The sequence below is a fragment of the Colius striatus genome, chromosome 3 (assembly GCF_028858725.1).
Source record: "Colius striatus isolate bColStr4 chromosome 3, bColStr4.1.hap1, whole genome shotgun sequence".
NCBI classification, from domain to species: Eukaryota; Metazoa; Chordata; class Aves; order Coliiformes; family Coliidae; genus Colius; species Colius striatus.
In genome coordinates, this window is record NC_084761.1 from 66,787,082 (window position 1) to 66,812,788 (window position 25,707).

Here is a 25,707-nt window from a genome sequence, read left to right on the forward strand (position 1 = left end):
TCCGGTGCAATTATTAATGTTCATTTTTACAAAGAAAAATAAGGCCAAACAATACAACAGCAAACCAGTAATAAAGAGCAGATATCATAAATGCCATTGAAGGATTTCATCCTTAGAAAATTAGATGCTTTAAAGAAACCAAAATATGACCTGCAATAATGCAAATACTTTCAATAACTAGCAATTGTGTAGTTTCATTTAAAAGACCAGTCCAAATTTTCAGCTTGATTTTTTCTTTTTAATATATAAAGACAAGGAAAATTTTATTACTTGTTCCAAAAGATTACAGACATTCGCAGTCTGTAATCTCCCCCTGCACTTCTTTGTTTATTTGTTTTTAAAGATACTTTAAGGACTATATTTCTAAAGAAGCTTTTATCCAGGAAAACCTTCTAGAAATTCAAGATGAAAATTTGGAAAATAGAAAGTTGATATATCTGGGTCGAGACTGATAGGCTTTTTTCTCATCTTCTACCTATTGCTAGAACACTTATGCAAAATAGGAGAGACTCTGTTTTGGTTTCAGCAGGTAAAAAAGAGGGACAGGAGGCAGGATGCTAGTTCCCACACCTCCACTTAATGTACAAGTAGTCTTTAACCAGATCTGGCTCTTCCTGTCTTTTAAAACATTCTATCCCTACACAAACATTTAGCCTGATGGAAAAAGGGAAATATTTTTGGAGACCAGTGACATAGTACAGGGGAAATATTTCCTGTTAGCCTCTGGCTCTAAACCTACTTGCAGTTGTAGAGTAAGAACAGAACTGTTCCTTTCCATCCTCCTAGCCATCAGCTATTATAAGTGCTCCTCTGTGATGAATTTTATGGGTCTTAAAGATCTACATGTTCCTTTCACTTCATTTGGAGTTATGAGCACTCAATGCGTTTCCAAACATTGGAGCTAAAATGAAAAATTTCACTACACCATACTGCCTAGTAGTACTCAGTGCCAGTACAAAGGTTGGTAAAATACCAGGGCGTGTGCACAAAATCAGTACGAAGTATAATGATGGTTCCCAAATCAAAACAGCTTTTCTTATAACACTGGAATGTATTATTTGGATGCTTCTAGACATAGGAAATTAATTTATATTAATATAATTAAAGGCTATATTCTGAACCACCAAAATCTTTTTTTGTCATGAAAGCAACGTTTGTGACTTTTAAATAATTTTTAAACATTTAAAAAGCTCGTTTCTGCTTGAGCTTTTCTAAGTATTAATGTTTGAAAATTTCAGAAGTTTCCTGTTTCTGTGGAAACATGACTCATATTAAAAATATGTTAAATTCAAGCAGTTTTAAATGTCATTTATCAAGGTGTAGTTCTTTGAAGGCTTAAAAATTTATAAATGTTATATGCTGAAGAAGGAATCTGAGTAAGAACCTGCTCAACAAAACCAGTTTGGGTGGGGACAGTGTTTTCACTGAGGTCCGAGGGTCTGTCTCATTTTCAGCTAATCTAAAGCTTACAAGAAGATTAAGGTATTCATATAAGAAAATAGCTAATTTCTCTTGTAAAGCATTTAGTCAAGGACCACAGAATCAATTTCTCCAAGAGCCTACATATTTAACATTCTATCTATATCTCTATTTGGGAAGGAATGTAACTCTAAAATTGTACTGTAGTCAAGTATGGTCAGATACATATTGAAAGAGTTTTCTTAATAAAGTGATTCATAACTTCATTATAGCCCTACCATGCAAAATATTTTTTTTCACTTTAAACTGCATAATTTACACTATGTATTTTGTACCAAGGGGTGATTGGTAATGTTTCTTATACCCACACCTACTCATTAAACCTTTAACAGCACTGCCTCTCCTAGGGGTAAATTAAGATTTGGTTTCAGAATTGTTTTAGTGAGATATATAGCATAATTTGTATAGAAATGCACAGAAAATCTTAATAATTTTCCAAATCTAGTATATAACAAAGCTTCCTTCATGCTTTCCTGAAGTGAAAAACAAGGCTAGGAAAAAGGAATTGTGATATATTTTCTTACTGAGCTTCATTCTTTTCCTTTTTGTGACTTCTCCAAGGAAAAAATAGTTTTTAATTAATCTACTTATTTCACATACTTTGTCATGCACATAGTTTTACTATAAAAGTTCTCTATTACCATATTCATAGCATAGGAAAATTCTATTTCATGCCAAATTATGCTGATTTAATACAATCAAAGAAACGTCTAAATATCTAAAAGGTAGGGAGCAAATGCAGGACAGAGAAAAAAAATGAAAGTACATGGGAGAAAAATGAAAGCACCACAGGTTAGGTTAGTGCCCAAATAGTCATAATATACAAAACGTACCAAGAATTGGGTTACTATATGGTTATGTCTTTCACTTTGTGATATTACTGGTGTTACTGTCCTCAAGTTCTATTTCTCAGATTCGGATTTCAACACCAGTTGTGTGTTTGGAGAAAGAAATAAAACTGGGTTGAGGCAGAAAATACTTATTAAGAGTAGATTTTAGCTTTAGTTTTCTCTCTATATAAATCCTTCTCATTTTTCTGCATAATCATACTTTGCTTTTACTCTGCTGGTTGGATTTTTTTTGAAGCTACCTGGTCTTTTTCTTGTTCTTTACTTCCTACCATACTTGTTTTCCAAGACATCCAGTATGCAAGACAACTGCCTAGGAACCTCTGTGTCCAGAAACACACTACCTCAAATGAAATACTGTTTTTACTTTTTTATGTTTTCATATAAATACTTTCATAGTATTATTTTAAAATTATGTGTGCAGAGGATTCCCTCTTTGTCTCCTCATTTTCATGTGCTATAAAATTGAACCCAATCATCATGAAATAAATGTAAATGTGAAAAGTTGAATAAAATGTGTAAGCTTAAACTCATTTAGCATGACATGGGTCAGAATATCAGCAGGGTTTCACCTCACAATTACAAATGATCCATGTACATGTACCATCACAAGCTGTTCAGGTATCCTTGACAGTGCACACAGGATGTGCTTGTGTAGCATCCACTAAAAACTTGAGCTTAGCTTCTCCTGCCTTTATCCAAACTATTCACTGTCAAAAAGAGAAATGTTGTTAAGTCTAATGGAGTGGAAATTCACTCCGGCAGGTTTAAGCCCAAGTGTCAGATTGTCTGAAGATGTATTCCAGGACTTGGCTCTGTTAAGTGTTTATCTAGTGACAATGTTGCTAAGGAGAGAGCTGTCCTCTCTGCTTATTGCTTCAGCCACCAAACACTTGACTTTTTCTTTCATAAGATTCCTGCAAGAGCTTTTGACTGCTTAACAAAACCTAAAAGTTGCTGGTCATAATTAAGTTACAGTAATTGTGTATGTTATTTCAGTGAGCTAACATTCCCTCTTTAGATCAAGGAGTGACATACAACTGATTTTTAAAACCTGATTTAACAGAACTTCTACTTTCTTCATTTTTGGTTGTCATTACACACATTGAATCACTATTTGATCTTGATTAGCGTTCTTCCTTGGGATATCTTGTGGGATTTTCAGAATTATAGTAATCACTGCAACCTAACATAATTAGCACTAAGTTAAGGTTAGAGTTGTAAACACTCACTAAAAACTGATTTGCATCCCTAATTTAATCTCATTAAAAATTCCATTTCATACTAAACTGATACATTGAGTAAAAACATCATCTCATTCCTCTTGTACAAGCTGATTTAGGATGCGATTTTCCATTCCAGCCTATTTAGAATGAGATAACAATTCATCCCATACACACAGTTCAGAATGATCTACAGTTTGGACTGTAAATTTATACACAATAGTTCTGTGAATTAAACTTGAAAGGAAATGCTGAGCAGACGGTTTTAAAACTTGCATGTAAAATTAAGGATAATTTCTACAGGAAAGATCTTCATTGCTTATAGATCTCAGAGATGTCTAGGACCAAAATGAATTAAAATATTTCTGTCATCATTTCACTTTTTGACCTTTTTTTGTCCCTAGTGATTTATTGCTATCCCATACTGAACACAGCACCCATATATGTCTAGTAATCAGAACATTCTAAGACAATAACATTTTGGAAAGCTGGTGTAAAGCAGTTTCTGGTAAAATACATTCACAAAACTCAGAGCTAACTTTGAAATGAATGAGGTTGCATGTTTCTGTCTGGAAGATGACTTCCTAATATTTTCTTATCATACAATTAAATTAACTACAGCCTTGGTCATGTGAAAACATGAGATTGCTCATCAGGTATTTATAAATGCACATAGGAGAAGATTCAACAAGCTTATCAACATACACTTGTATTTGTGGTTTTAAGATTAAGATTGAATTTCACTGATTAATGTTGAGACTGGAATCCATCTTAGTTTTCAAAAAGGAACGTACTCTGCTGTGCCTTAATGTTTCTGTTGGGTATTTTCAGTCCATTCAGTCTATTCAGTCCAATCTTTCACTACTCAAGTACCATTGGCTTTCCCAGGCTTGGTCTTCATCATTATAGGTTTTACTTTTAAGGCCTCTGATTTCCTATTTCAAACTCTTAATAAAAATGTGGATATTTTTTGACAGAAAGTCCTGGGTCTTCCTGGTCCAGTCTCTTCTAAGCCAATTTGTTGTGTACATCCAGATTGCTTCCAGCTTGCAGAAGCATTTATTTTTTGCTCCAGGTACTTTCCTAGTCAGAACTAGTTTCTCACTGGAGTGAATCATCCAATCTTAGTCTGCACAATCAGTTTCTTCTTTTCAGGCACTAATCTTCCCATCCAGAGATTTCCAGGAGCTCTGCCTTTTGCTTTCCTCCACAAAAATTGCAGCTTTTCTCCTCTGCTCCTTCTGTTTTTAGTTTATTCCACTACCCTGCTGGATCTCAAGACTTCTTTAATCTATTTTCCTTACAGGCTTTTATACATTACTAAGAAGCAGCTTCCCACAAAATGAGTGAGGAATTGAGAGTATAAAAGAAAAGAATCCTACACTGATTGTTATTTCTTAAGTTCATATTTAGTCCAACTACATTAGTCTAGTAAAAAAATCAATTTTTTATTCCCCCCCTTATTTTTGGATTGCAGAATGCGTATTACAGCCAGACACTCTGGCAACTTTAGTTGGAGTGACATCAGCAATGTAGTGCAAGTGGTCTTTCCAGAGGTCAAATCTAAGCAGATCTTGGCAATTTTAGGAGGAAAAAAATAACCAAAAAGCCAGCAACAAACAAATGAAGAAAAAAATAAAAAAAGAAACACAGACAAATAACATGTAGCATAAAGTCTGAGTATATTTCAAAGCATGATATATTCTCTCTTCTCAAAGTTCTTGAGGAGTCTGACAGTGCATGTAACACTTAAGACTGTCTACTCTTCATCTGCAGTGCTGCTAGGTGGAAAGTTATACTTATTCTTCTATCTGTGAAAAAATATTACATTGGACTTGTCATAACACTATAAATTTAAGACTGAAGGCTTAATTTAGCTAAAATTTTAACATACACTTTTATAACACTTAGAGAGATGTGAATTTTAAAAAAAAAGGAATTTTAAAAAATATTCCTGAGGAGCTGTGACTGACTTGTTATTGGGAAGCACGTACCCATGTATCTGTTTCTGAAGCTGAACAGAAAGAATGGCCAAGTTACAGTTATGCTATGCTGTTTAAAGATATAAACCTTTCAATAAGATTATGCAGTTTGCTCCCTTTGCCAGCATTTAGACTTTGATTTACAAACATAACACCCTTCACTCAAAGGAAGCAGACATAAAAGATCTTCTGTATATACTTAATCTGCTTACTGTTATCAGACATGCAAGTGTATCAGAAGTAAACACATCTATTTTAAATATTCCCTGAAGAAAGATCCTCTGATGCCATTTCATGAAAAAGATGCTTCCCTTTTTTCTCTGCTGATCTTTTCTTTGTGCCATATCACTACTGAGAGTGAGAACTATGAATTTCACAACAACTATTTAAGCATAATACTTTAACTAGAGAAGAAGCCATAGTATCAACCAAAGTTCTGTTTCTAAAGGAAAACAGGTGTGAACAGATAAGAGTATCATTTCAGAATTGTAAATTATTCTATTAGCTGTTTACTGATATCCTTCCTTTAAAAGAAGGAATTCTAAAGGATTCTTATAATGGCCAATATGTTTGAAAGCATAAAATCCCCGGTTACCTTTCAAAAAGAGTCTGATCTACTAAAGCAGCCTCTATAAAGGCTATGAGCTACACTGGTTTTTATTTCTTAATGAAAAATATCTTTTCTTAGAGTGAGATCATAAGAGATTTGCAATGCATTATTCAATGAACTTTTTAAGAATACTATAAGAAGCCACATACAGTAATTAAATTTTCCCTGGATATTCTTAAATCATTTAAGTAGCCTTTCTTAACATCTGCGTGGGCACACACTAGCTTGTCTCTTGATTGCTTCATATTTTCAAATGTTTTCTCTTCCTTGGTCAAAAATGCATCAGGACCACATATAAGACAGAAAAATGACATTGGCTATCTAACGCCATGGTGCTGTGGAAATTATATGTTTTGAATGGAGGGGGAAAACAAAAACTAGCTAGTATTTAAAATTCTCCAAACTTTCAGTTTCATATGAGTTCCAATCAGCATTTTCTCTTGATGTTAACTTCTCATTAAAGCTCCTATAATAGAGAAATTTGGGCCAAGAAGGTTTGAGGACATGTTGGAAGAATGGTTCCTTCTAATGCCAGCTTGCAAATTAAAAAAAAAAAGCATGGCTTACCATTTTAAATATTTCAAACCTTAAGAAGAGTTTGCATAGACAAACCCAAATTTGGATGATTTATTTCCAAATCCATTGTTTATTGAATAAGAAAGTATCTTTTTTTCAAATAATTTAAAGCTCTTAAGGCCAACGGCATCCTGGGGTGTATTAGAAGGGCAGTAGGTTGAGAGAGGTTCTCCTCCATCTCTACTCTGCCCTCATGAAACCACATCTTGAATATTGTGTCCAGTTCTGGGCCTCTCAGTTCAAGAAGGACAGGGGACTGCTGGAGAGAGTTCAGTGCAGGGCCACAAAGATGATGGAGTGGAGCATCTCCCTTATGATGAAAGGCTGAGGGAGCTGGGATCCTTCATCTTGGAGGAGACTGAGGGTTGATCTCATTAATAAATTTATAAATACATAAAGGATGGGTATCAGGAGGATGGAGCCGGACTCTTCTCAATGATGTCCAATGACAGGACAAGGGGCAACAGGTACAAGCTGAAACGTAAGAGGTTCCAAAGAAATACAAGAAAGAATTTCTTCACTGTGAGGGTGATGGAGCACTGGAACAGCCTGCCCAGATCAGTTGTTGAGTCTCCTACTCTTGGAAACATTCAAAACGCACCTGGACGAGTTCCTGTGTGACCTACTCTAGGTGGTCCTGGTATGGCAAGGGGGCCAGACTAAGTGATCTTTCGAGGTCCCTTCCAACCTTTAAGATTCTGTGATCCTGTGAAAAGAGATAATCTTAAAACCAGCAGCTCATCTTGATCACTTACATCTAAGAGGCTTGTGCCTTCCTAGTAGTTACATTCTCCTGCTGTGTAACCCTTGTGTTGATCCAGTTTTGATGAATAATGTTTCAACCACAAATTCATTGTCTTTATCTCTGCTGACATAATCACTTCTACATTTCCCTCTCTAGAAATGGTCATTCTTTTCTTTCAATAAAGAAATCTGTCAATTAAAAAAATACTTATTTTATAACAAACAGCTGCTTCGATTATGCTGTCAGGAAGCTATCTGGGGAAAAGGGAAGGATGGCCTCAGTGGGAATAAGAAGAAACTGAATCAGGAATTCAGACTGTATTATATTGTATAAAGAAAACAGGCATACCGTGAATTATATAGTTTTGTACAATTCTATCTTGGGATTCTAATGACAACATAAACTCCTTGAGCTTTGATCGTTTGGCTTATGATGTCAGCAGAAAAATCTTAGCGGAGCTCTAGTCTTATAATTCTGAATTGTCTACTATACAAAACGTATCTAGAATGAAGAATCATAAAACAAGATGATATTTCATTTTGTTATTTATCTTAGGAATACGAAATCCACTAAAGTACAATAGTGAGCCTCTTCTTTCAGTATGTAATCCTCAGAGCAAGAAAAACCTATGGAATTTCTTTTTTCTCAGCTATATATACGTATCTTTGCTTTGAAAATGCACAGTTATATGGAAGATATGCATAGATTTTTGAAACAGCAAAAGAAACATGGCATTGATATTAAAAAAAAAAAAAAAAAACCTGAAATGAGAGTTCTAAACACTTAGCAAGACATGATGACTTGAATGGAGTAAGTTTGGACCCTAAGCTTATTACTCAGCTTCCCAGTGTGACACACGTCAAAGATGAGGCTCATGTCAAGGGATGGTGGATGCTTTTTGTCATCTGGAAAGTTATTTGTTAAATCAAAAGCAGAATAGTTCTGACACAAGACTCACCATACTTAATGGACTCTAATTGAATTCAATATATTTTTTAAGTTATTCTCAAATTACAGAAAAAGAGAAGCTGACACATGACTCAGTGTTTTCTTTCACAAACAGGCTGGTGATTCTGAGAGGAAATACAAAATTTCATCTCTTAATAATTTTTGGTCCAGTGTAATCATATTACTTAAACTCTCCTCCTCTGTTTCTGGAAGGTAACTCTTGTTTTATTACTGTTTGAGAATCTCACTAAATACATCCATTTTATGAAAATCCACACTGTCATTCTTTGATATAACTCCATGAACTAAATATTTATTTAGCAGCTTAGTGAAGTATAAGGGGGTTTTGTCTACTGTAACCTACAGGAAGCTCAAAGCAAGTATGATACACATAGTTCTACACTGTACCTCATATGGCAAAGGATCCATTGCTTACTTATCTTTGCCTAACTGGGCACTAATAAATATCCCATGGGGTTAGTTGTTAGACTCTGTTTCAGACCTGACTAATTGGGATTTGGTCTCTCTTTGTTATTCATCTCTAATGAGCTTTTTCTCATCTCACAGATATCCATTGCTAGTTCTCCAGACAGACTACCAGCTGGCAAATGGTGGACAGTCTCTGAATTTAAGCAGATTTAGCAGGGCCTTCAGTGAATATTTATACGGCTTAAGCTAATTGGAAATAAGATTTACAGTGCTTCCTTTAAACAATGCCATTCTATACTTAGAAAAGGAAATTACTTGTGTTTCTTAAAACAGTAATCTAATTTACTCATAGGTGTAAGTTCCTCAAGTACAGACAGAGCCAGTGCTGATTAAAGGCAACACACCAGATTTAGTTTTCACTTTACAGTGTGATGAATTGAAATATTGTTATCTTAAATTATATCAGATATAGACATAAACAGCAAAGTCATGTTTCGCAATTGAGCTGCAGTTAGAATCAAATGCTAGCTCTTGCAAAAGTATACAGTCTTTGAACAAAAAGTACGAATTCTTAAAGCTGTTAATTTCTAAGGAAATGCAGCACTTTAAATGACTCAAAATCAAGCTTACTTAAGTTAGCAGTAACCACTGGGCAATAATAAAAACCATTGTCTGGGTTAATTTGATGAGGACAGAAAAAGAAAGAAAAATATTCCTAAATTGTGAATTCCCAAGCCTCCAATCATTTATTTTATGCCTTGTCCTTTATATAAATGGAAAACCTTTCTTTCCTGGGAACTGAAATGGAACTTCATCCTGCTTATTATTTTAATTCCTTAATAATTTTAAACAGACCTCTTTTTCTTTATGTTCAGACCTAAACAAGTGCTTAATGTCACTGTTGTATTTCAGCTGTTTTGTTGAGTTTTTGTTTGTTTTTTAAAGAGACACTTGGAACATTTCTTACATACTCCTTACTTGTCTCACATATTCCTCATTAGACTGTATGTGACTTACTTACTATGTTAAACCATTTCTTTCCAATACTTTTGAGCTTTTGTTCTGTAGAAAATAAATACATAAGGCTGATTCTATTTACTGCATAGAGTGTTTTTACAAAAGTCACTTAGGAACACTATTGATGCTTTATTTATGTTAAAGGTGACATAAAAGGTGGGTTTTTTAAGGTTCTGCTAAAATCAGTAGCATGAAAATAATTTAAAACTATGTCTGATTTTTTTTTTTATTTCAGTGATGATAAGTTTATCAATGTAACTTCTGACTGAACATTCATGGTTGCTAATACTTACATCCAGACATGAATTCACTGCAGAAAATTTAAAAATGACACCTCCAAACTGCTGCCACCAATTAATCTTGCAGTCACACCAGGGCTGATACAAGTCAGCCTGTGTTCAGTCATGGTACTAGTATTTCTTAAAATTCTCAGCCACTTCTAATCAGGAACGGAATTGTGAGGCAAGTAGGAGAGAGAAAGGAACATTCCATCTCTACTGGATTCATGTGTAATTAAAAAAAACTTTTGGAAGATGATACTAATGTTCCGTCTCCTACTTTTCCATATTCTATCCCTTCCTGACATTATTTTATAATTCTCCAGCTAATCTAATTAGGACTCAGCTTAACGAGGTGCTACATCCCTTGCACCATTCTCGTGTGTCTGAGATCCAGGAAGCAGACAAAACAAATGTCTTAAGCACCCTGACGTTCATACATATATAACCAGTCTCAGAGTAGCTAAAGAGATTCTGTACGGGACTGACCCTCCAGTGGTGAAGTTCTGTGTAAGAGTAAGCCACAGAATGCTGTATTTCCTATGTTTTTATCTTTCCATTTACATCTATTTGTGTCCTCCTTGGATTGGAAAGAAGTATTTCAGCCTCTAAAATCAACACCAGCTTCAGATCAGTTCAGATAACATTTACCTGCATTACAACCGATAACAGCATCTAAAAGGCTGTCAAGCAGCTTTCATTCTGTCTTAGGAAAACATCAAAAGAAAATTAAGCATATGGCTAAAATGACACTATTATTTAATGCTCAAACATAAGAATATTTTTCATGTCTCACAATAAAAACATGAAGTGATGAATTAATTTTTAAAGACAGTAGTCAAACTGTTACTTGTGTTTGATTATGAGGAAATCAATGACCACAGTGAGTGTTGTACCCATGAGTAAGAATTATCTCTTAATGTCTCTTTTTTATTAGATGTCAGATAGATATTTTTGAAAAAGCAGCAGATGTATTTAGGTGACCTGATTTTAAAACTATGAAGCATCCAGATTTTTCCCAGTATATATTCTTAATACCCTCACAGACACTCTTGCTGGCATGAGGAACACATGGAAATGATGCTTACTAGTAATTAAGTACTAAACTTCACTATATCATGTTCTATTTCTTCATTTACTTTTCCTGTTTTTATGTCTGGAAGTAACAACGAGTTGCCTCCACCCTAGTGAACTGGAGGTGGTGGAAGAGAGCAAAAATAAAAAAAAACATCTGTTGGCTTGATTGAAAAGGAAATATGGGACTACATGGTTACTTCTTTCTCTTTATATCATTTATCTCATTACATCTATGCATAAATAAAGAGTGGTGACAAAAGAAAAATAATGATGGTTTTAATAAATATTTTGGATTTCTGTAAGATGAGTTTAGGTCCTCACAGGGCTTTTTAAACACTGTAGCTGTAGATATAATCTTAAATTAGTCTACATATGAGTGTAGACTTCGATTTAATCTGTAAAAGTAGCAAACAGTTACGACACTTTAAAAAACAACTTATGACTAGTTCTTTTGTTCTGTAGTTTGAAACATGGATACTTGGCTTAAACAAAATACAGAATTGATAATTTGTAAACTGCAATGATGTATTCCTTGTCGTTAAGACAGAGAATTCTTACCAGGTGAAATGCACTTACTATGGTATGCCCCTGAAAGTAACTGAACATACTCTTCAATCTCTTAGATTTTGCTTTGAACAAAAAAAAAACCACCCAGCACCTGTCCTGAAGTGCATAACTGGCCTCGTCGTGGCTCAAACCTTAATTGTTTCTGTGCTTATATTGTGAAAGAATGTAAAATGAATTACTGACAGGATGTGAAATGGAGTAAAATCCAAGGTATGACATTAGAAAGATTTCAAGAGCAAATGCATACAGGAAGGAGAAGACCAAGAAAATACATCAAATTCCTGATTTTCCAACTTGTTTCATTGAATCTACAGTGAATATTTTTCTCTATGACCCTGAAACACTTAAAAATGAACCAAAGTCCTACTAATGTGTAATAGTCTTTATTTTGAAGGCCTAAGGACATCAACTGTAAGGACAAGAGATGATATCATGGGCCAGACTAGGTGACAGTTATGATATTGCAACTGCAATTCATCATGTTTAAGATTAAGAAGGTCTCTTGAGACAACATACAACACTTCCTTTGTCAGAGAAAGATTTTTTTTTTCTTATAAGCAATAGTTATCCCTTTGATTCTCTGGATAGGAGAAGAACTACATATGACTCTGTCTTCTCAGATGATATTTGATTGACATTTTATGGCATATAGTATTATTAGATTGTGTGAGCTGAAGGCCAACTTGATAGTCCTCTCTCCTGACTAAATACAAAAGAGATTTTCCTCAAACAAGGGAAGGTTTATTACATGAACAGTATAGAGGAGAAACAAGATAAAATAACAAAACTGAAAATTCAATATAAAATAATGTTTCCACTGTTACAAGCCAGGCATACAACAGATGTGTCATTGTGACCAGATAAAAAATAATATTGTTTTGCTACAGACATAAACCACCTTTTACATTTGAAATAATGCCTTGTTATGACTGGCTTTGGTAGCCTGGTACATTTGGCACAAGTGAGAACACCTGTGGTGTGCTACCAAGTTTAGAATTCTTTCTCATGATGGATAACATTCAGAAAAAAATGTGAGCATAATGATATAGCAAGTAGGCACTCAAGCAGCTGTTCTAACTGAACAAAGTAGTTCAGAAACCTAAAATAATGCAAGTTTGCTTCTGTTCATCAGTTCTTTTTTAGTATTTCATTCCTTTTGGGAAATAGCTTTGAGGAATCGTTTTAAGTGTATTCATGAAATAAAAAGTGGTTTAAAAGTCTTGTTACTCACAGATATAAAGGGGTTATCTTAGCATTTTGATATTCTCGTCTCCTTTTGGAGCTGATGTACTACCCGACACAGATCTGTCCAAATTTGGGGAGATATACAGTAAGGAGATCTCCTCTTGGTAGACTGAGTTCCTCATTGGTAGAGGAAGCAATGCTGGTCATATGCTCATAAGAGCCATTTCATCTTAACTCTGCCAAGTGTTACTGCGGAAGGAAAAGCACGGGAAAGCATGCGCTGTTAGTTGGCAGCATGCTACTCCATTACACCACTTTCCAAAGTTAGAGCTGTACTTACCTGCCTCAATTACAGCAGTGCTAGATAATCTGAAATTAAGAAAAGACAAGCAGGCCTTTGCACTTTCCATACTCTGCTTTAGATAGTATTTCAAGGACCTGGTGTATTGTAGATGTGTGCCTATCACAGTCAAATTCTGATTCAGGTAGCTATGATCTGCCTGCCAATTACACTGTAAAATTGAAATTGAACTTCTATCCTTACCCTCAGTTCTAATTTCCTAGCTGATCATACTACGCATTGAAAAACTATACTTTCCTGTGTTTTACTAATGATTGAACTGATCTCTTCATGGATGGTAAATAAATTTTAGGAACTTTTGTTATGAAAGTGTGAAAACTTTTGAATATTGGAGTACCTGAGTCAGTTACATAGCTAGGTGTCATGGTTTAGGCCCATCAGGAGAAAAAAGACCACCATTAGTCTCAAGTACCAAAGACCTGAGGATTGCCAAAGAGCAGGGAGAGCTTAATTGATGCTTAAGGTCCAGGACCAAACAGACCAGGCTACTTGGCTTGGGGAAGAAAACAGAAAATAATTTAATGCAACACCAACTAAAGCATAACCATAAAACCCCAAAACATAACCAACACAAAACCACAGAGTGGTACAATGATGAAGAGTACAACCAGCCCTTTAAGACCATCTTCTGCCTACCCCTCCCCTATTCCCTGTCTCAGAGCCCTGATTCCAGTGTTTTTTTCTCCTCCCACCCTGAACAGCCCAGGGGGGCAGAGAGTGGGGATTTCAGTCAGTCTATTCCTGATAGCTTCTGCCCTTTGTCTCTTCTCAAGGCAGGTGGGCCTGCACATTCGTGGGGTACCTCACACACATGGCAGCCCTACATGGGCTGCTCTGATGTGCATTTATCCCAAAGGCTGCAGCTCCTCTGCCTCTTGTGTGGGTCTGCTCTGCGGTGTGCAGGCTCTCCAGCACAGCCTGCGCCATGGCCTCCTCCTCACACAGTCTCTGACCCGTCCAAGTGCACTCACACAGAGCTGCTGGTCTCCTGTCACTGCCCTGCAAAGGTTGCAGGGACACAGCCTGCTTTCTGGTCTGGTGCTCCTCCTTCCTTTCTTCTTCTCTGACTGTGGGGTCCGTGTGGCCGCCTCCATCTTGTACTACTCCTCCACTTCCCCACCAGCACTTCAAGTTCCTTTCCCTAAATAGTGATTGCAGAGGCGCCAGATTGGCCCAGCCAGTCTGGAGATGGGTCTGAACCCAGGAGCCAGGGGAGAGTCCAAAACTCTTTACCAGGTCTTCACTGCAACCCCCTCCCCTAGTTACCAAGCAAAAGCTGTTCTTTGCTAAACCATGACACTAAGTCCTTGCTCAGCTTCAATTATCCTGATGAGTCAGACCCTGGGAAGAAAAGTTTTCAGTTCCTCTGTATGGATTTATTAGTATGTGGAGTTAATCAAGTGGTCAACCTGCACTCTATCATTGGAGTGAGTCTTTGTTGTAATTGGCTATATTTAATAGTTCACATTATTGCTGAGTAACCAACTGCTTCCCTTCTAGCTAACATATTTACTGTGTGTGAGGAACAGACAAGTGAGGAACAGACCACAGCTATAAATGAAGGATTCTTCTTAATTACTCTGTCAATGCCCTACCAAACAAGGTAGTGGGAGAGTAATTAAACCCACCATTATTTATGAAAAACATGCATATCTATTAATTTCATGGCATCAGAGAATGAGATCATGTTGTTTAAATTGGATTCTTCAAAATCTGTGCAGTCTGCTACGACACCTGATTTCACCTGCTCATTTTACGACTACTAGCTTAGAAAAAACACTTTCTGAATAAAAAACAATGCAATATCTCATAAGTTTGTTAACAAGCTGAGGAACTTTCCATCCTTTTATTACACTGGAACAAAATCATCATTTTTTTCTTTTCCCCCACCTCTCCCTTTAAACGTATGCTTACAGCTTCTTGTAATTATTGAAATTCACACTATGAGGGAAGGAAAAAAGAAGTAACCTTCTGGAACAGGACATTGGAAACTAAGGCAGTTCAGATGGTCTTGTAGTTAAAGAATTGGCTAAGAGTTGGATAACGAGGGTTTAAGATCTGACACAAACTTCCTGTGTTATTTTTTTGAAAGCCATTTCAAGCCAAACTATGAGACTTCGTTTAATAATAGCGAGCTAGAGCATGGTCCCTCATGATTCAGTTGGAACTATTTGTGCCTCTTTCTGAAAGTGGCAGAAATTTGGTCTTCAGTCTCCTCTTTCTTTGACCTTCAGTCAACAAATACTAACATGGTAATACAAATACTAACCTGCCTCAATAAAGTGTTCTTATTGGGTTACTTATGCTGTTCTGAGATGTTCAGTGATGATGTTAATGATTTTAGTCCAGAAAAGTACATACCTGTGTTTCTGGCCTTAAACACAAACATCACTATTAAATTGTATGGCTTACTTAAATACAAGACCATTAAATCATGGACAAGTCTAGGTGAAATTCAATTGCTTTACTTAGCACTTCTGAACTGTGGGGCTCCAGAAATACCTACAGAGTGCTGGAAGAGCAATAGCCTTGGCCTCACTTCTAGTGGAAATACTTCCAAAATAAGGAGATCATTTAGACTTGCTCAAATATCATATGTGATAAAGTATTACCCGAGTAAGTTTCTAAACATGATAAAAAAGATGGTATGCTAGTTTAAAGACATTCTATCATCTGCTACATAATTGTCATTTTGGTTTAAAACAATGTCTTTACATATTGGTAATCTCCCCAGCTCTGAGTCAGACCCACTTCTGAGACTGAGCCAATTAGATGCCTCCAAAAACACTTTTTAAGAAGAACCCGGACAAGGAGGCTTCTTCCTGGTTTTTCTTCTTCCATTCCTTCTTCTTTTCTTGCTAATAGTGGTACAAGGAGTTGGAAGAGAAACAACCACATGGGCTCCAAGGTCAGTCAGGAAAGAGAGGAGGAGGTGTGCTGTAGGACCACAGTGATTTGTGTGCATTTTGCTAAAAACCCATATCAGGGGCTAGCACTCATTTTGCTAAAGACCCCGCACCAAGGACAGAGACTCATTATGCTAAAGATCTCACATCAAGAGCAGTGACTCATTTCATTAAAGACCCAGAGCCAGGTGCTGTGACTATGGCCGTGTCCTGTGGGAGGGACCCAATATTCACACAAGCTGGAAGAACCCACTCTAAAGAAGCTGCCGTGGTTTTGTCCAGCCGGGAACAAAGAGCCACGAGGGTGCTCTCTCACTCCTCCCCGGGAGGGGAACCAGACAAAAAGGGGAAAAACCCGCGTAGGTTGAAATAAGAACGGTTTAATAGAACAATAGGAAGAAACAGGTTCAGAAAAAAACAGTTTTAACAGTAAATGAGGGGATGGATATACAAAAGGAATGGCGCCTGCTGCAGCTGCTCACCCCCCGGGACCTGACGCGACCTCTCCCGATCGGCAGCCCAGCCCGTGCTCCCAAAGCCCCGCCCCCGACTAGCTCCCTGCCTATATGTACTGGGCATGATGTCAGTATGGTATCCAATACCTGTTGGCCAGCCCAGGTCAGCTGCCCATGTTGTGCCCCTTCCTACTTCCTCATCAAAGTTAACTCTATCCTAGCCTAAACCAGGACAGAAGCTCATTAAAATTATGCCCAGAAGAGGCCATATCCCATGGGAGAGACCCTGTATCTGCAGAAGCTGCAACTATGGAGAGAGGAGAAGAGATCTTAAAGTGCTGGTTGTAATTTTCTCAATCATCCTACTCCCTTTTTGCTTTTTGTTCTGTTCTATTTCTTGTAGGCATTAGAATAAACTCTCCTACTTTCCTCTCTAAGTCAAGTACTGGAGTCTGTTTTGCCTGGAACCATAACTGACAGTGAGCCTTCACTGCCCTTGTCTCAGTCCATGACAGCCTTGCTTACCTTTTTCTTCCTGTTTCACTAGGGCCTCTGCCATCCTAACGAGGGTGGGGATGAATGGGGGGCACCAACTGAGAGACTATCATGGTGCTTTTTTGCTAGCTGGGCGAAATCACGACAAGCCCTTATTCTTCAACAGCATCCCAGTTAGATAAAACTAAAATGTGATATGTAACTCAAACAATTTTACCAGAAATAAGTTCAGTTTTTGTATCTGTAAAATTTTGTGTTACTGAAAAGAGAATAGGTATTCTGGTTAAGAAATGTGTCAGCTTTTATAGGGTTATATTATCAGCAGCACAAAAGAATATAGGATTCTGATCTCTACTAAAGTGTTTTGCATGACTTGCACAGTATAATCTGACATAGCCACTAGCAGAGTAATGCAAGAGTTCAAAAACAATTTGCTTTCTAATTAACTAATAATATTGCTGCAATATTTGATTAATTAGTCTTCCAAATTATTAGTGACTCTTATATGGAAATTGAGAAATAGATCCATAAAAAGTATACATTCAAACTAGCTTCCACATAATTATGTAGAAATATATCCACTAATACTCAAAATCATCACACATCCAATTGTTGCTAATTCAGAGCTCCTGCCTGCATTTTTGCATCATTGGATTTGTATTACCTAGATCACATATGAAATTATTCTGCTATGCAAAGAAACATTATTTACTGGATTGTTTCATTTGTAAGGCCTTAGTTGATGCATGGCTTCAAACTGTGTTCCCCTAAGATTTCCTTTGTAATTCAGAAATGACCTATTGTCTATTGTTTCAACTTTTGATTTCCCATATGGCCCCACAAAAACTTATGCTGGAATGTGCATGTCATAGGTCGTTAACCTTTGTAAGAGATATGAAAAATACTTTATCAAATGAAGCTCAACAATCTAATGGAGAGAAACATAATTGCAAATTGATGCCCTGACACTGCGTTGTGATGCTGTCCCACAACTTTGTCACAACACTCGTGAGGGAATACAAGCATGTGTTGAAGTTGCACAATAAGTCAAACAACACAACACAAATGTCACTGCAGTTATTTCTCACCCCTCCATGATTTTGCTGTCCTCTCTCACTGATGCTCAACAGCTGCCAAGAGAGCTGTTTCTTCTTCCTATAGCAATAGTTTATAATCCTAACCTCAAATTTTACATGAATTTCACATGAAAAGTAACCAAAGGTTCACTGGAATATTGCAGAACTCCAAAGCTTTCTGTGCTACATGTATATCAGGGAAATATGTATGTGAAATAACACAGATACCAAAATCCCATGAATAATACAGTAACATTACATAGTAACTCACACCTGTTTCTCATTGTGAATAAATGTCCCCTATTTCCCACTCCTGAATTTTGAGATGTGTTCCCAGTGGGAGAAATCATCCAGCTATTTTGATTGCATCCTAACATATTTTAGGAGTTTACTAAACAAGAGTTGAATATACTGCTCTGTGATTTGACATCACTCACGTTTGGGTTAGGAATGGTTACTTCATATGAAAATGGGAGAACTAATATTTTGTTGTGAGAATTAAATAGTTGTAGTGATTCATTTAAAACTCCCTAACTTCCTCTTGGTAATTTTATATCTTGGATATCTTGTATGTCTTGGATTTCAAGTTGCCTCAGTCTGGTTCAGCACCTGAAATTTATCTCTCACCTATTAACTTTCATTTCATTTCATTTCATTTCATTTCATTTCATTTCATTTCATTTCATTTCATTGTTTACATTTACACTAGCAAAAGTGAGTGAAAAGAACCTGTCTAACTAGTACCTCACTTCAAGCAGCTCTTTCCACACAGAATTGACTATTAATGACAATTCTGGACCCCTTGTTTTAAATTAAAATTTCCTTTTACTTTCCAATAAAATCGATGTAAGGGATAAAAATGTGGATACAACTGCACGAACTTCACTGTTTCTGCTTTGGCAAAGCCAAAGTGACTAGTTCCTATATAGACTGTAACAAAAGAAATCACCACCTGAAACACCTAACAAATTTTGTACAATGTATTATCAAAAGCTTCATTCATGCTTACAATATTATCAATGCTGTCCAATATAGAGCAATCCCCACCACTGTCACCTTGGATAAACCTAAAGGGGACCCAGGACAAAAATTTATTTTAACCATAAATAGTGAATGATTAAGACTTGAGATAGTAATGAACTACAGTCACGTCAGGAATTTTTTAAAAATATCTTTGATATTTACTGTGAAAAATATTACTCCTGTAATATATATGATGTCATTCTCAATGCATGTGGATTTAAATGTAGTACATCTGTTTCAAATACTATTTCATAGCATTTCTTCCTTTTCTTAGTTCCTGAACAAATTAGTTCCCAATTTCCTAATATTGTCAATTATTTCTTCTGTCCGTATAAATCTAAGCCTTTCCAGAAATGGGCCCAAATCATTCTATTCAGTATTAACCCAGTACACGTTTCTATTCTTTGGTCAGTTTCAGTTCCTATTTCTTTCTGGGTTGCAATCTAGGCCCTCTGTGTGTCACTTGTTATGTCCTCCAGCCGTTCATATTCAGTTCTTTGTCCTACAGGTTTCTATTTCTTCTTTCCAGGTATGTATTTTTTGTCAGTCATTTTCCAGCCTTTAGATGCTTAAACAAATAGTCCTGAGGACCTCAATGGGATCAGAAGCCAGATAAGTCTTTGAATTTCACTATACAGTAAAAAAACCAAAACTGTATGGGTCGATTAAACATTCTAGTGTAGAGATTTAGGTTCTCTAGACTGGTTTCAAGCCAATTAAACTTCATTTATATCATGGTTTAGCAAGGAGCTGGTTTTGCTTGGTTAACAGGGGGAGTGGTTTTCAGTGAAGACCCGGTAAAAAGTTTTTGGACTCTCCCCCCACCTCCTGGGTTCAGACCCATCTCCAGCCCAGCTGGGCCAATCTGACACCTTTGCAATCACTATTTAGCAAAGGGAATTTGAAGTGCCTGAGGAAGGTGTAAGAGTGATAAAAAATGGAGGTGACCACGCTGACCCCATAGTCAGAGAAGGAGGAAGGAAGGAGGAGCACCAGACCAGAGATTCCTCTGCAATCCATGGTGAGAATGCAGGCTGTGTCCCTGCAACCCATGCAGGGCAATGACAGGACTGAGAGCCACCAGCAGCTCCATGTGAGTGCATTTGGATGGGTGAGGGACTGTGTGAGGAGGTGGCCATGGCACAGGCTGTGCTGGAGAGCCTGCACACGGCAGAGCAGACACAGATGAGAGGCAGAAAGGAGCTGCAGCCTTTGGGATGAACCCATATTGGAGCAGCCCATGTAGGGCTGCTGTGTGTGTGAGGTACTCCACAAATGTGCAAGGAGGACTGGTGTGGAGCCCACCTACCCTGAGGAGAGACAAATGGCTGAAGCTATTAGGAATAGACTGACTGAAACCCCCACTTCCTGCCCCCTTGAGCCGTTCAATGGGAGAGGAGGTAAAAACACTGCGATTAGGACTCTGAGTCCAGGAAGAGGGGAGGAGTGGGGAGAGGATGGTCTTAAAGTGCTGGTCGGACTCTTCATCGTTGTACCACTCTGTGTTGCTTTATGTTGGTTATATTTTGGGATTTTATGGTTATGCTTTAATTGATATTGCATTAAATTATTTTCTGTTTTCTTCCCCAAACCGAGAAGCCTGGTCTGTTTTGTCCTGGACCTTAAGCATCAATTAAGCTCTCCCTGCCCTTTGTCAATCCTCAGGTCTTTGGTACTTCAGTCTAATCATGGTCTTTTTTTCCCTGATGGGCCTAAACCATGACAACTTAGTATTTTTCTGACTCTAACTTTACTTCCATCCAGTTTTTCTACTTTATTTCCAAACAACAAGCTGTGTGAATGTCACACATATATGACAAAACCAGTTTCCTTCTACATTGTGATTCTCACAATTTGCTCTTTTAGCATTGAGTTTAAATGCATCCCAATAATGATGCATCTGTGAGCTATGTGCATTGGCCTACACATCTTCAGAAGAAAGGGACAGAAGGCAAATGGCTATCTGCAAACAAATCCTCCAGCCTTTCTGAAGAAAAAAGTGATAATTGAGGAGAATTACAGATGAATCTAATTTTTGTAACTGACACTGTAGCTGCTGTTTTTTCTTTGGTCTTTCAAATTTATTGGGCTCATAGAACTTTTTGTCCTCTCATATATGGAGTGCCTGCTGGCAAGAGGATCTTGTCTGGAAGTTTATTTCGAGTTCCCATGAATGTTGCTTAGAGTAAACACATTCTTTGACTGGTTTGATTACAACTGGGAGACATGCCTAACCACAGAAAGCAGTTGCTTTGATGACACTGTTGAATAAAGATCTCTTTCTAAATTTCAACTAAATGTAACTGCGGACAAAGAGAAAGATCACAGTCCATTAACTTTCAGCTGTATGAAATAAAAACTGATCAAAAACACTTGCATCTGAATTTGAGAAAACGAATCAATGGTCTGCTTTGAAGACATAGGCTGATGTGTTTATACTTTATTACCTGCTTCACTTGATCCACTACAGTTTTAGAAAACAAAGTTTTAACCTATCGACAGTAAGTCATCAGGGATGTTTCTGCGATAAGGCAGCAGTAGTGATTCTCACTGTCTACTCACTTTTAATAAGTTTCTCCTGGTTGTCTCTTGGAAAGTTATTGATTTGGATGATTGCATGAATTTGGCTATTATTTTTCATAGTAGAACTTGAAATGTTATATTTGACTGCAAGCATGTTATTTCTGCAGTTAACTGAAAAGAATTAGCATTTAAATGAAGATATTGTTAAATTCTGTCAAGGATAAAGTAATGAGAACTATTAGTAGAAAATATGCACAAATTTTTACTCTATCAAGATACGATATAGATCTAAATTAGGCTATATAAACTAGAAGCTGAAACTGTTAAACCAGAAACCAAACTCAGAGGAAGCAGAGTTTCTTTTGACTGCTATTGAAGGTACAACAACCATCCAGAGAGCAATTACATTCCTATATGGAGGTTCCATGTGTGTGTTCAATAAGCAGGAAAAATTTATACCACATTGTGGCCATTCCCCTGTAAGGAAAAAGTATCTTTCTGATGATATTAAGATTTAAATTTCACCTTTAAAAGTAGGAACAGACCTTTCCATTCAAGACTTAACTTGTACCTTAAATTCACAATGACTGCAACTGGCCTTTGCTACCAGATATTCTTAAGATGGATGTGAAAATTATTTTCTTCTAAGGATATCACAGAAGAATTTGGAAAAATGGGAAAGAAATCCATAGCAATGGTAAGGTTGAGTTACAAGTAAAAATAAAATTAACTTTTCATGAGACAATATCTCTTATTCATTAAAATCTATTCTGAATCCACTGTTTCTGAGAGTATTATGTCAGTAAAAAAAATACTATTAGCAAGGTAAAAATAATGTAAAGTTTCTTCAGCTTTTTAAAACATCTATTATTGAAGCTCTTGTTAATGGTTACATGACAAATCAAAGTTGTTTCAAGTAATTTTATTTCTAGAAAAAAAGTAAAAATATGTATTGCAGAATGACCTTTCCTCTGAATTGCATGTTCAGATACACTAACCAAATTCAGATGTCCAGATAGAAATTTTATTTTGTCTAATATGCAATCCCAAGTTTAAGTAAGTGACCAAAATACAAGACTGTTTTGATTTAATATTAAAATGTTACTGTCAATAAATTAAAGTATTTGTGTATGGTTTTCAGTATCACTGATGTTAGGAATACAAACAACAATTAATAGAGTTTGCAAAGGATCCTGAAGACAGCTTCTATGGAGGAAAATTAATATGTGAATGAAATCTTTTTAAAGATTGATAGTTCAGTGTCACCTCAAGTGTTGTTAGCACTATTCAAGTCATCAGTTATAAATATTGACTTTTTAAGGCACTTATCCTATTTGAAACTAAATTTCAGAAGCCATCTGCATAATTTCTATTAATTTCCACAGAAAAGTTCTTAAAACTCTCTTTAGTTTTGCACTGATTTGGTGGCACCATTGCTGAATATCACTGTATCATAGCTCACAAACAAAAGATTCTGTACCTAGAAATTAAATGTTTGGCCTCAGATTTTAAAAATTTCCTTGAAAAGATTCCTCTGAAAAGATTTCCTCTGAAGAGGCTAATTTCCTGTCTTTGCATAGCCTAGACAATACCTTAAAATTAATTTCTAGACAAAGATTAAACTGGCAGTCCCATGTTAAAATGCATTTCTAACAAGGAAATACACCAGATTATCTGACATCAAAGTGGATTTAGCAGAACATAAAGCTACTTAAATACATGAGTAATCGTGCTTAGAACAGATCATGTATACCAATATCTGCATTCTTCTCAAGCCAAAAATTGGGTTTGGGATTTGAGGTTTTGCTTTTTTGGGCTTGATTTTTTGCCTTGCATTTTTTGTTTTGCCAGACTCTTCTCTGTCATTATAGGCTATTAGTGAATTGGTTAGGGAAACAATACAATTACCTTTTACACCTGCCTTGAACATTCAGGGGTCGTCTGTATGCATTATTTTTTTTCCTTGATTGTATATATATTATCCTTATTCATATCCTCAAACTAAAGACTTCTTAAAGAGTAAATCTTTATTTACTGTAATGGTAGAGCCAGTATCATTTCTATTTATTATCTTGTGGGTTATGTGAAAGAAAATATTTAGCTGATGAGCAGCTATATACATTGCATAAATATATGCTTTGTCATGATTGTTAAGCTGAACAGAAGTCCAAGGAAAATAGCAAAACAAATAACTCAGTAAAAAATCATTAGTTTTGGTAAACAAAAATATGTGATACTAATTGTTTACTTGAAAGTATATCATACAGATCTTAAACACAAGATTGTCTGCTAATAGTGTTGAACTTCTGTTTTTCCAAAAGTGAATGAATAGAGCCTACTGTGCATTAGTTAAACAATTTGTGAAACCATATCTATCATTTTTGTGTTTTATTCATCCAGAGACATGCAATTTTAACAAAAGCCAAAGCATTGCAGAGGTTTCTGTAGCAGCTGACTAAACTATCAGCCTGTTGAGACAAGATCACAAGTTCATCTTTGTTTGTCTTTTTTCTTGTTATACTGTGGGAGAGAAAATTAAAGCTTTTGTGTTCTGGATAAATTTGACTCACAGTCCCTTGAAAAGAACTTTTAATGTGTTTTCCAAGTCTTAAACATAACTCAAATACTTAAATGCTTTTGCCTTTTTTCCTTTAGTGTTGAATTGCCTCCGAAACCTCACTCCTCTTTCTTATACCATGTAAGAAGAGAGGTCTGTATCATTTTAGGCCAAAGAGAATACCAAAGTTTTCTGTATTGTCCAATTTCATTTGAGACAATGAGACTCGTAAATTACTAAGCTTAGTAATTTATGTGTAGCATTTTTCTTTGATAATAACAAAAGCTATGTGAAAGCCCTGTGGTGCTGACCATTTCGTAAATAAAATGTGTGCCACCTTCCCCTGAGATGATAAAAAGGATGACGAAAACCACTGCTTTCCCCAAACAACCTCAACTGACAAATGAATGACATTTGCACTACCTACAAAAATGCCCTTGGTTGAGAGTAAGTACTAAAGTCCCAAGAAAATCTTAGCATTGAATGCTATGGGAAATAACACATTCTTTCCATGAGTGCACTAAGGACAATTATATAAGAAGGCAGCACAGAATAGGAATTTGGCAATACACAACATGGGGTCATGTGATTGTCTGCACTTTGTGAAATTGCGTGGTCATATACATTTCGCTCGTGTTATTTTCAAAGGATAGTGCCCATTTTTATTTCCTCGTGTCCCTTCCAAACAGCAAGTGGAGTTGAAGAAAGAAGGAGCCATGCAGGACCTAATTTTTTTCCAGAAATCCCACTTTTTTTCAGAAATTGCATAGCTTGAACACACTGTAGCACATTCTAATGCATTGAAAGACACAGTCTACAATCTCAGTTTTTTCCCTTCTGTCCAAAAATAATGTGCCTTTGACCAACAGTAAAGGATGTGCAACAGACCGTAACATGTTTTCACCCATCCCCAATTCAACTGCCTGGTTCAAGGAAACTACACTGTACTTCCCATATCTAAGTGACTGTGCCCTCATAATATGTACAAAGTGAACTAGCATTACTGTTACTGAACTAACTATCAGTAAATAAAATCATTCCTTATTTACTGAGTAGGTATTTCTTAAGCTGGTGTCAATCACCTTGGGAGAATCTATAGGAACAAAAAAATATTGCACAGTTTCAGTAACCGCAACACCAATTTCTCTTTAAGAAAAAAAAATAGTCTGGGATGTAGGAACTGACTCAGCCATTTAAAATTTCTACACCTTATGTAGACATATTACAAAGCATACAAAGAAAATAATCCCATGTTGACTTTAAGAGGTCTTATGCTACTGTTAGAGTTTCTGCAATTAATATTAAAAGATGAAGATAACCATATATTGTCCATCTCTATTTTTCTTT